Source organism: Pteropus alecto, unplaced genomic scaffold, assembly GCF_000325575.1.
Source record: "Pteropus alecto unplaced genomic scaffold, ASM32557v1 scaffold185, whole genome shotgun sequence".
NCBI classification, from domain to species: Eukaryota; Metazoa; Chordata; class Mammalia; order Chiroptera; family Pteropodidae; genus Pteropus; species Pteropus alecto.
In genome coordinates, this window is record NW_006438088.1 from 7052779 (window position 1) to 7066311 (window position 13533).

Genomic DNA, 13533 nt, shown 5'->3' on the forward strand with positions numbered 1-13533 from the left:
TCCTAAGATCCCAGGAGCTATACTCTGACTTTTTTCTTGACCTGTAAACTGCTATAGTATTTATAGAGAGTGAGAGAGACACATACATACATACGTACATACATACATATAGCATATACGCCTATTTAACATAACATTGAGGAACACTATTTGAACTGGAGTTCAGTCATGTACAAGTAAAAGAGTATTTAGACTCAGGATATAAATAATTAATCATAAGAACTACAGAGTTTCTTCCTTTTACTAGGGCTGCGTAAAGGACGTTGAGCTAAATGGTGAATAAGTGTTGATCTCACTCCCAAAGATGTCTTTTCCTTGTTGAGAACATAAGAAGAACATGTATGTAACAAAAGAATATAATTTAGAGCATACCAGAGATCTTCTATATGAGGAAATATCGACTGCTTAGGGTAAGAAAGCACTAACAAGATTGCCATCTCAAACATTTTGGCAGTACAGGTTTTAAGACTTGCACAATAGTTTGTTATTTTGGTTTTCATACCATGTTTTGGAAAGTAAATTCTTTATTCAGGATATCATGGTTGCTTTCCTTCTATTACAGAGTTTCTCAACTTCAGCACTACTGACATTTTGCGCTTTGTTCTGAGAGACTGTTTTTGTGCATTGTAGGAGGTTTAGCAGCATTGCTGGCCTCTACCTACTAAGTATCAATAGCACGCCCCCTCCAGTTGTGACAAAAATGTCTTTAGAAATTGTCAAATGTCTCCTCAGGGACAGAATCACCTCTGATTGAGAACCACTACTCTATTAAAAATACCTTTTTTTATTGTTTTCCTGATTATAAAAATAATAAAAATTTATTGAGAAAATATTCAAAATAAAATAAATAAAATGAAGAAAGTAAAAATTATCATTTTATTTTACTTTGACATAGTCACTTAAAACATTTGGTTACATTTAATTTTTTTGGCTCTATTATTAAATTTAAATCATATGTTATTTGGCATCCTACAATTTTTATTCAGTATCCCATGTGAGCATTTTCTCATGTCAGTAAATATTCTTTACAAACGTAAAGTTTCAAACAGGTAAGTAGTGTCTAGTTGCATGGCCGGGTTCTTCTATTTCTTTTTTGTGTCTTTCTTTTTTTTTAATTTAGGAAAACTCTCCCTAGCCCAAGTCAAACTTTGAGGGTTAGTATAATGAGCTCTTTGTTTAGTAAGAAATTCATTCTAAACAAAAGCCTTTTCATCATTTTGTTTAGTAAAGAACATATGGAGTCAACCAATTGGTCCCGTAGTGGACAAGTAATGGAACAGGAAAGTGTGTTAAAGGAAGAGCCTGAACTGGACGTAGTGGTTCAATAGACAGTCTATTTTCTGATTGTTGTACTATCCAATTAGTAAAATTTCATGTTAAAATGTTTCAAATCCAAGAATACTTAAAGCTTATTTAAACAGTGGAAGAATCAATACTAGTTTAAAAGTAATTATTATTCAGTTTTTACATATTTATGAAACTGTGCTAAGCACTGGATTTACTATTAAAGTGCTTTAAAAAAGTAAGTCATGCACAGAAATAGCAATATGTACAATGTAAGGAGAACAAGTACCAAGAAAGATATGCGAAACCCAATGGAAATTCAGAAGAAGGAAAGACTGCAGTTGAAAAGATCAAAATAAACCTAGATGAGGAAGCAGCATTTATAAGCACCTTAAGGAGAAGTAGAATTCTGATATGCCAGGCAAGGTAAGAAAAAGAAGCCTATTCCTGGCAAAAGAAATGACTTGAATATGGAAGGACACTAAGTGGTAAGATTGGAGCGTAGTAAAAAGGCCTAGAATTTTAGGTGAAGGTGTCTAGGGTGAAGAAGAAAGTAGAAAAGCAAGGGAGAAAAGGGAAAAAGAAAGGCGCAGAAGTTAATGAGAATCTTTTATTCAGGAACTGTGTTTTAAGTTTTACTTGCGGTATTTCAGAGCTCACATCTCCATGTTTAAAATAAGAAGACCAAGGTACAGAGTCACTGGCTTTGAAATGGCTACCTAGCTAACAGATGGCAGATATGAGATTAAAATGGACGTTTACTCTGTCTTTACGTTACCGTATACTACCTTTAGAAATAGAAATCTCATATTTTCTATTATTTATATTCAGTAAAATTCCTCTTTCTCAAGCCTTTGCTCTTAAGTGAAGTCCACCAGTGCTCTCAGAAGTACTCTGGGCACCCATCCGTTGCCCCCACATGATGCAGTACATTTACGTGTACACGTGTCTGCCCACCTTCCTCAACCCACTCCCTGCAATATGGTAACTTTCTTGAGAGTCAAGGAACTATCTTCAGCATCTCTATGGCTTCAAAGCTTGAAACAGACTGTGTTCCAAAATATTCATTGATTTGATAAAACAGAATCCAAGCAGGGGTACTGAGATAACATTTTTACCCTCCAAAAAATTGGTGTCAATCTGCTTCTCTTCCAAAGTTATTATAAAAATCGAGAAAATGCCTTTATTCAGCTTTTAACTCCACCTATGTTTCCCAGTGGATTCTGGCTTGTTATAGATTTTTCAAATACAAAGAAAACCTGCTGATAGCATGTTACATGTGGGAGTGAGGGTGTTAACTTACTTTAAATGTTGAGCTTAAAATTGGATTGATTTTCGTACTAATAGTGTAATTTCCAGGTATTTGTTTTAATAACAAACAGTACTTGAAATGACTGCTATTCAGCAGCAAGTTTATAGCTAATTAGAGGAGCGTCTCGCTGATGCACGCTAATGAGAGGGAGAGCTATTACTAGAGCGTGAAAGTTTCAAGGATAGCATCATAAAATGCAGTTTGCTTAGTTCTGTAAATATATGTTCTTCACTTTATTTACAACAGTCTATAGATTCCTCCAGTGCATAATACACTGGTATATTAGGTGAAATAAAAATTTCACTAACATGAGCTCTCACCAAAGTGCTCTATCTGCTATTAAACTTTTATTAAGAACAGAGATAAAACAATTCTCTTTGGAGTAGGAATTAGAGTGCCCGCTGGTGATCACTGAACTGAGTAAGGGTAGACAATAAGAGAGAGAGCTGTGTTCTCAGGGAGACCCCGACTGATCATGCCCATTGTGCTCTGACCTTGCCCTTACCATTCCCAGAGGTACTTCAGGTCACTTCACATAAATGGATAACAGAACAGCTAAATGTCCTGGAGTGAGTGCTGCAGTGTGTGAAGATACAAAGGCCACTCTTGGGATGAGTGTCTGAATGTAGGTTTTGTTGTTAGGACAGAAAGCAGCCTCAGAGCCAGAGAGCCAAGAATAGCATTCTACGGTGAGATGTGTGCTTTAGAAAAAAACACGTGGTCTCCAACTTCCATGGGTCTGAGAAGAGTGTAGATGGACAGTGAACAGACAGTGAACAAGTAATGGAACAGGGAAGTGTGTTAAAGGAAGAGCCTGAACTGGACGAGCTACTTAGGAAGGAGCTGGAACCCCAGGAATGTGAAAAGAAAGAGGTGGCCATGGCATTAACCAAAACAAAGAGAGGACATTTCAATAGGGTAATTGTTTTCACTCCAGTGGTTCATTTTCTGTTTTATTGGAAGTGATCTGACTGTTTTACTGGGAGTGGTTCATTTTCTTTTTACTGGGAGTTTTCACTCTAGTGGTAAATTTTCTGTTTTACTGGGAGTTGTTCCTGCTTTGAAAAGATGTGAAGATATGTTTAAGTTTCTCATGGAAACATACAAATGAAAACATACAAATGAAATATACAATTAAAATGTTCACCCTTATGTGTATTCTTCATATTTAAGTATTTCCTACATATCATATGTCAAAAACAGTGCAATTGCTGAAAATTGAGTCCATCTAAGAATGTGCCATAAGCTCAGCCCAAAAGCAATGGCCTGGGAGGACAGGCTATACAGAGAAAAGAGAACAAACCTTGAAGCTGAGCAGTCCCGAGCTTAAGATTTGACATTGTTACCAATTCATTGTTTGAGTTTCATCAAGTTTTCAAGGCTGTCTCACCTGCAGTTTCTTCATTTATGTAATTGGGATAATATGGACTGCTAGGTATTGTTTATCTTTGTCCACATGGGCTGTTAAAACAGAATAGCATAAACCAGGTGACTTACAATGAACCAAAATTTATTTCTCACTGTCCAGAGGCCGAAAGTTCAAGATCAAGGTGCTGTTAGATTCAATGTCTGGTGAGGGCTTGCTTCCTCATTGATGACAGCCTTCTCTCTATAACCTCACATAGCAGAAGGGGCAAGAGAGCTTTCTGGGGCTTCATTTTTAAGGGCACTAATCTCATTCATGAGGGCTCTAATCATGACCTAATCACCTCTGTCATAAAAAAATAAGGGACAGTAGTAGAAATGGAGAATACTATGTTATAGAATATCTACTCCTATACCTTATGACATTGTTGTCATTCATTTTACTTGTCCATATGGTATAATCATTCAATACCTTGTTACTATTATTACTTTTAACCATTATTAGATCAATTAAGAATAAAAAAATAAAATATTTATTTTGCCTTTGTTTATTTCTTCTCCAATGTTTTTTCTTTATGTAATGAAAGTTTCTGATCATACCACTTATTTTCCTTCTCCATGAAAAATTTCTGTTAACATTTCTTTCAGAGCATGATCTGCTGTGATAAAATTCCTCAGTTTTGTTTGTCTGAGAAAGTCTTTGTCTCTCCTTCATTTTGAAGGGTAATTTCTCTGGTTGTAGAATTCTAGGTTGGTAGGAATATTTTTTTCCTTTCCACTATTTAAATAATTCATTCCATTCTTTTCTTGCTTATATGATTTCTGATTAGAAACACGTAATTCTATCCTTGTTCTATTACTTGCAAGGTATCCTGCGACCCAGATTATTTCAAGACTTTGTTTGTTTTTTGCAGTTTGAATACAACATGCCTATGTGTAGAATTTGGGGTATTTACCTTGTGTGGTATTTTCCGAGCTTCTTTGGGCTATAGTTTGGTGTCTGTCAGTAATTTATGAGATTCTGTCATTATTACATGAAATATTTCTCCTTCTCCTTTTTCTTTCTTCTCATTCTGATATTTCAATTATACATATGTTACAATTTTTGAAATTATTCCAGATTTTGGATAATCTGTTCCTTCCTGTCCCCCTTCCATTCTTTTTTTCTGTTTGAATTTCATTTGAGGAAGTTTCTACGGACATATCTTCAAGTTCACTGATTTTTGCTTTAGTCATGTCTAATCTACAGAGGAGTCCATCAAAGTCATTCTTCATTTCTGTTACAGTGTTTTTGACTTTTAATACTTATTTTTTGTTCTTAGCATTTCCATCTCTTTACTTATATTAACCATCTGTTCTTGCATGTTGTCTACTTTTTCTATTAGAGTCCTTGACATATTAATCATAGTTATTTTATTTTATTTAATTTTTCTTTTTAGTTTTTTATTATGGTGACATGGGTTAACGAAATCCAGTAAGTTTCAGGTGTACAATTTAGCAGTAAGGCTTTCATTGTGTGTTCACTGCCCCTAGTTGGATTTCTATATGTCACCACGTATTTGACCCCTTTTACCCCATTTACCTCCTCTCTGCCCCTCCCCCACACTCTCTGTTAACCACTAGTCTATTCTCCACATCCATGTGTCAATAACTATGGTATTTAAAAAAAAAAATAGTTATTTTAAATCTCTGTCTGATAATTCTAAAATCTGTGCCTTAATCATTTACTTCTCTTATAACAATTATTGCTTGAGTGACCTGAGATACAATACTGATCTCATTTCTCTAGCCTCAGTTTACTTTTCTATAAAATTAGGTCAATAAGTGTACATCTCCAATACTTTTGTGAGGGCAGAATTAGAGAAGCCATGTGAAAGACTTAACACAGAATCTTTTTATTTTTTCCACTTTATTTTTATTTTTTAACATTTTATTTTTTTTATTTTTCCCCCTTCCCCCTTCCCTCTGGTAACCACTAGTCCATTGTCCATGTTCATGAGTTTCTGTTTGTGTGTCCTGTTCATTTGTTGCTTTTAGGTTTATATTCCACGTGTAAATGATATCATGTGATTTTCAACTTTTTCTGTCTGGCTTATTTCGCTTAGTATGATTATTTCAAGGTCCATCTATATTGTTGCAAATGGCAGTATTTCATCTCTTCTTATGGCTAATATTCCATTGTATATATGTACCACAGCTTCTTCTTATGGCTAATATTCCATTGTATATATGTACCACAGCTTCTTTAGCCAATCATCTATCGTAGGACACTTCGGTTGCTTCCATGTCCTGGCCACTGTGTGTATATGGGTTTTCAAGTCTTTTGGGTAAATACCCAGTAGAGGGATTGCTGGATCATATGGTAAATCAATTCTTAGTTTTTTGAGGAATCTCCATATTGTTTTTGATAGTGACTGTACCAATTTGCAGTCCCACCAGCAGTGTATGAAGGTTCCTATTTCTCCACGTCCTCTCCATCATTTGTTATTACTTGTCCTATTGATTATAGCCATTCTAAGAGGTATGAGATGGTATCTCATCGTGGTTATGATTTGCATTTTCCTAATAGCTAGCGATGTTGAGCATCTTTTCATATATTTGTTGGCCATTTGTATGTCCTCTAGGGAGAAGTGTCTGTTCAGGTCCTCTGCCCATTTTTTGATTGGATCATTTTAACACAGAATCTTGCACCCAGTAAGCAATTGCTTAGTACTTGCTACTACTATTATTGATGAAATAATTGATTTTTCATATTCGCCAGTCTCACTAGACTCTGAACTCCTTATGTGCCTAGCATGGTATCTGTCAAAAGGAAAATACTCAGTAAATATTTGTAGAACAAATATTGAATGAAAGTATAAATTCTAATATTTTTCCTCTTCTCTCCCTAGATATGTTTCTCATAACATGACAGAAATAAATCCCCTGCTGGTTGGTTTACTTCAGTGATCAGAATTCACTACAGTATCACCATCACTTGCTCTCTTACTGAACTCTTCTCCACCTCAGACCTTGAAAGAAACTGCATTTCATCTATCATCCTAGAATTCATGCCCTCTATTTATTCTACTGCACAAAAGAAATCTAAACTGCAGAAATATATTTTTTTTTTCAGCCAACACATCTTTTGGAAATCAATACTCTCCTTTTATTGAAAGCCTGGCTTTATGCTCAATGAGAATTCTCAACTTGCTCTTTGACAGTTTTTTTTTTTTTTTCTTAATGTTGGACAGTCTTCAGAATTAAAATGAATAAATTGCGCTATGAGGTATCTGTTTAATCTGGAGTCATAAAATTTGCAAGCAAAAAAATTTTAACCACTCAGGATTAATTCAATAAAGTCGTTGAATCTGAAGCTAAAAAGATACTTAATCATGCATAATCTGAATGTTGAATTATTTACCTGAAGACACACAAGCAATGATTGCTTTCAAAGCCATTGTTCCTTTTATTGTTCCAAACTCCCACGCTTCTTTACACTATGGGTGACTAAGTCTACCTTCTATTTATTCTATTTCCTATTCATTTTAAAAATACTAGCATATATATATATATCATTTCTCCTGGAATAAGTCTGGTACACAAGCACACAGACAACACACACAGACACACACCATATTTGGTGCTCCTCCTATGTGTTTCCATGGCACCTATTTATCCTTCATCAAGGTACTTATTACATTTATTTCCATTTCATTTTTAACTGTCTTGTCTGCTAGACTTTAAACTCAATGGCCAGAGAACCATGTTAATTTGGTTCTTTATAGTATTTCTAGTTCTAAGTAGAGTAAGAATTCTTAATTCAACACTTACAAATGAATAAATGAATGAATAAAAATACTTTTTAAAATCTTGGTAAAGCTGAATACCTGACCTTAAATATACATAACTTACAATTGATTTTTTGTAAGTGGGTATTTGTAATTTTCTGCATATGTTACATGATCTGAAAGACAAATATGCACAAATTCAGCCAAGACGTTGCTATTCCACTCCTATTTCCAAACTGTACCGTGACAATTTATCTTAGACACTGGACCAGATTGCAGAAAAATATTTGACATCAACCTTTTCTATCACTAAGGTAATTCTACAAACTGGTAGGATAAAAAGATGCTATTATCTGAAAAATTACTACAACAAAGATTAGCTACTCCTTTTGTTATCCCCACCCAGTAAACCCAAATTTAGAAATAATTTATTTCCAGAATATATTTATCCCTGAAAATCATAGAAAAGTGGAGAAGCAATTTCTTTAAATATACATAAATAAATAAAACAAAATCTTTTAAAATAGAAATGTCTTCCAAAACATTCTCAATAAGTAACATTACATTAACATTTGTATTATAAATACTGCAATGGGACTGATTTTTATATGTGCATGAGTGGGAGAAATCTTGCTTTAAGGTTCTCATGCTGAATGTGCTGTTTTTGATTGCAAAGTTTACCAAAGTTTGCTTTGATTTGTGGTTCTTCTTAACTGTCTCATATCCTCATATATTGGTCAGAATATTTACTCACATCCCTATATATCGTCCTCCAGTGCAGGCTAATATTTGTATATAAACAATAAACATTAAACTGTTGGTGGTGTCATAAAAGAAACCTTTCCTTCTACTCAATAGCAGTAATGACAAAATAGAGCCCTGGACACCTGTATATCTTTATTTCAAACTAAATAACCCCAGTATGTTGAGAGGATAAATTAGTCCTGAGCTCCTCCAGCATTCTGACACATTTCTACAAGCATTTATTATACTACAAAGTAATCATTCATATGTGGGCTGATTCCCATGCTTGATTAGAGCTCCTTGCATGTAGAGTCAGTACCCTCTCTGCCTACATATCTCCAGGTTCCAGAACAATGCTCAGAATGCAACAAATTTTCAATAAATACTTTTGGATTAATGTACATTATAACCCAGATAATACTTAACTACTATACTAATTTTATAACAATAGTATATCATAATTAACTTATCTTGTGGTTAACTGTAGCCCATGATGTAATATTTCTATATGATCAATTACCTTTCATCTTTCATTTTTATGTGGCTTTTCTTCCTGAATAGCCTATTCATCATGTGTTGTCATTCATCTAGTATCCTAGTATAAGATAACTAAGTATGTGAAACCAAGAACAGATCATTGGGTCTGCTAAATCTAGTGCTTCTTTTCTTTGGATGTAAGTTGAAAATAATTTCATAATAAAATAAATTTTCTTTCTCAACTGAGTAAAACAATTTTTTTTTCTGAAAATCTTATAAAACTATTCAAGAAAATGAGATAGCAAGGATCTCTTCAGCAAAGATGTAAAAACACTAAGCCAAATCAAGATTAAAGATTATTTTTTAATCCAATCTTAAATCACTTTCTATCCCAAGATAATCAATATCATACATTTCTTTACCTCTTCCTTCACAGTCATGGATTGCAGAGGTCCCTCTTATTCATCAGAAAGAAGCAAATGCTGTCCTTTCTTTCTAATTCTTCTTTTTTGCCTTTTCTACAGATTGCTGTTTAAAATTACCACCTGCAGCCTTCTTTTGTTAAACTTTCATAGCATTTTCTTTAAGAAGTACATTAATTAAGCTCTTATGCTTATGCAAACAGCCAATTAAATCTTCAGTCCTGACCCTTCTTCTAAACTCCAGCACCATATTTCTATATATCTGATGAATACCACCTTCTCCAGTTCTCTGGAAATTTAAGTCTATTTTAGCCACAATGGAGCTCATCATTTTCCATCCGAAGTCTTCTCTTTTTTTCTGTTCTTCATTTAAGTTTATGATACCATCATTCCACCCATCAGCAAACTTTACAGTTACCAATGGCACTTCTTTCTTACTTGATCCCCTACATTCAATAAGTTTCAGCTCTTCCCTGAAGCATTTTCTCCTCATCTTTATTCATACCATCAGTTCTCTAGCTCAGGCTTCATTATTCCACATATCTACTACTGCGATATTCTCCAATTAGTTTCTATTCCATTATTAAAATCATTCATAATAAAAAAAAGGAGGGGGAAGGATTCTAAAGATATTGTATGTTGAATATGACTTGTTACCTTTGGCAGACAGAATGCCATGCATCGACTAAATCTAATTAATTTATTACTGGGTTGACAGAAAGGCTACATGCCCCAGCTCATCAGGTTGGACATATGGGTAAGATCTGACCAATGGAATATAGGTCAATATCATGCATGTGACTTTCAGATTGACCTAAAAATCTCTTGAAAAATTATCTACTTCTTTTTATCTTTCACATTTTGTAGTAGTCACAAGAAGAAAGGATCTCAGGTCTTTAAGTGACTGCATAGCACAAAGCTTTCCACAGTCCCTGTTGTCTATCATGAACTCTCATATGAGTGAGAAATACACTTATTGTGCTATGTTTTTAAGATATGGCATTTGGGATTGTTTTCCAGCATTTTCTAACCTAATACTCTATTGTTCTACCCCATTTCCAATATATATATATGATTCTGTAGTTAATTGACTATTAGGGCAAAAGAATTGCTGATGTCAGTGAGAATTTGGGCCCTATAAATGCCTTAGCAGAGAAAACTTGTCCAGGACTTTCTCTCTTGCAGGTTGGGAAATGTTTAGGAGACCAGCAGGAGAAACACCAAGGTAAGAATCAGAATCTAGTAAACCATTAATAGAGCTTGACCCTGAGAGATGAACAGGTAACTAGTGGAGAAAGTCAACATCAACAACATTCCTGGATGCAGTGAAATAGACTGAATACAAACAGTGCCCAAAGCTAAAAGAGGGTAAAGAAACCTGGAAGCAAAAAGACTATTTCCTGGTGCCTCTTTGGTAAACTGGTATTCTATCTTCAGCTGCACCTCTCCCAAGGGTAGAGACTGCTGTGCCTTCCAACATTCACTTGGGGAACACAGTTAACTAGATTTGTTTCCCAAAGAGGAGACAGAGAAAAATAACAACCCATTTAAGGGTACACAGCAGCTATAAATAGGAAACTAGGTTGGGAGATACCAAGTCCATGCTTGGCACATTACAGTTGCAGGAATAGATGCATGGGGCCACTGTGTAAGTTATTCAGGTTGCTCACTGTACAAGACACCTAACCAGTAGAACACGTAGGTCCTGAAATCCAATCCCAATGTGTTTGCTAAGCAATACACCTATTAGGAGCCACAGACATTCAGAGTAAGGTGTACCTTTTTAATTAACAGAAAAAGCACTGTGCTAGAGAAAGTTATGTACCCATGAAACTGAGCCACCTGGAGGAAATGCCTTTTACATTAAATATAAAAGAACACCTTTTTTGGATTAATGGGCCACTTTGTGGAATAGCAGTGATCTTTAAGTTAGATGGAAATTTAAAAAACAATACCAAAAAATAATTAAATAACATTGCCTTAATTTACAGTGCAGCACACATACACACACACGAACACATACGCACACACATGCACACGTGCGCGTGCACACACACACACATATAACTCTGGAGTGAAATTATGACTTCCCAACTAAATATATTTTATGTTTAAATATGCCACTAATTCTTATAAAAGTAGTGACTGGAATACTGAGTATAAGAAATACCTCAAAACATATAGCTTAAATATAAGGAGAACTTAGAACCTCAAAAATTAGACTTAGAGGATATATTCTGAAGGAATAAAATTCAAATAAGTCAATTTATTCAATGAATAATTTCTGAATACCTGCTATGTGTGAGAAACTTTTTAAAAAATTTGGAATAAATCAGTACACAAAAACAGACAAATAATCCTTACCCTCTTGAATATCATATGCTAGTGAGGAAAAACATAAGAAATAGTCAATGTAATAATGTATATAGTATGTTAGTAGGGATAAATTGGGGGCAAGGTACTGAAGATTACATAATTTTGGAGAAACTCTTTAAAAAAAAGAATTCAAACTGATGGCTCCTCCTCTTCTGCTTCTTATCCTCTTACCTGCCTTTCCTAAACAATTTATTCTAAAATCATTAGGTAGAGCTAAGCAATCTAGGCAACCACGTACAAGGGGTTAGGGGAGGCATATAACCCAAAGCAATGAGCACACATAGCACATAATCTTGGTCTCTAAGTACCTTTTTCCATCATAAAGAAATTATTGGTCCAGAGCTGAGTCAAGGAAAAATAAAGAATGAGTCTGGAATATCATATTGAACAAGAAACTAAACAAATGCTTAAAGAACAATGAGAACTCAGAAAAGGTACAAAGAAGTAAGTGAAAAGAGGCTCTCATTTGCCAAAAATTAGACAATTTAAGCATCAAACTAAATAATGATAATAAACAAATATAATCAATTATATAAAACAGGAAATCGTGAGTCCATATGGGTATTAATTAATTGAAATACTAATTATGGTTTTGAAATTATCTCCTCAAAAAATACATATTACAAAGAGAAAGGACTAACTGTTCAGTGAAGTAGCCTAACAAACATCAACTTAAGGGATCAACATCAATATCATCAGTAATGAGACAAGGCACAGTTGTGGCCACATGACAGGATTCAATGAGAATAATATCACTACTACGACATTCCTGCCAAGAACTCTTAACCATAATCTAATTACAAAAAAAAAAAAATTGGACAAACCAAATTGAGGAACCATCAATATCTCAGTAATGAGACAAGGCACAGTTGTGGCCACATGACAGGATTCAATGAGAATAATATCACTACTACGACATTCCTGCCCAAAAATCTTTAACCTAAACTAATTACAAAAAAAAAAAAAAATTGGACAAACCAAATTGAGGAACATTTACAAAATGAATGGCCTATAATTTTCCAAAGTGTCAAGATCCTGAAAATAAATTTAAAAAATAAAGATAAGCAACTGATCCTGATTGAAGGAGATATAAGTACACATAACAAATAAATAAAACATTATCCTATACTGAATCCTTTTGCTGTGAAGGTTATTATTGGAACAATAGGAGAAATTGAGTGAAGTTTGAAGATTCAATAGTAGTAAAAATCGATATTAATTTTTTTATTTTGATCATGACATAGTGACTATATAGGAGAATGTGTTCTTATGTAATAAATATACACTAAACTATTTGTATATAACACAGCATAATATCAGCAATTCAAATGATTCAAGAAAAATATTTTTTTTGCTCTGCTTTCAACTTTCTATATATTTGAGTTTTTAAATGAGAAAATTTTTTAATAATTTAAAAATATGAAATTATTAAATTGAAAATTTAGAATGTAAAATTAATCAAAGTTATATTATATATGCTACATAAAATGCCATAGTTTTACAATTAGCTATCTAATACATCTCTATAATATTTTTCTACTTGTTTAAGCTTCAAATTCTTTGAGGGCCTCCTCATCTAACAATTCTTAATTTTCTGTAGAGGATACAAACATAAATTTATCTTTCTTCTAATAATGTTGATATTTTAAAAAACTAATTGACAGTTGAAAAAAATTTATTTCAGTTTCAAAATTTATCATAAATAATTAGCATCTACTGTCAAAATGGAGGAATTTTTGATATTTTATACTACAATGTTTTATTTCGGGGAGTGAATCTTTGG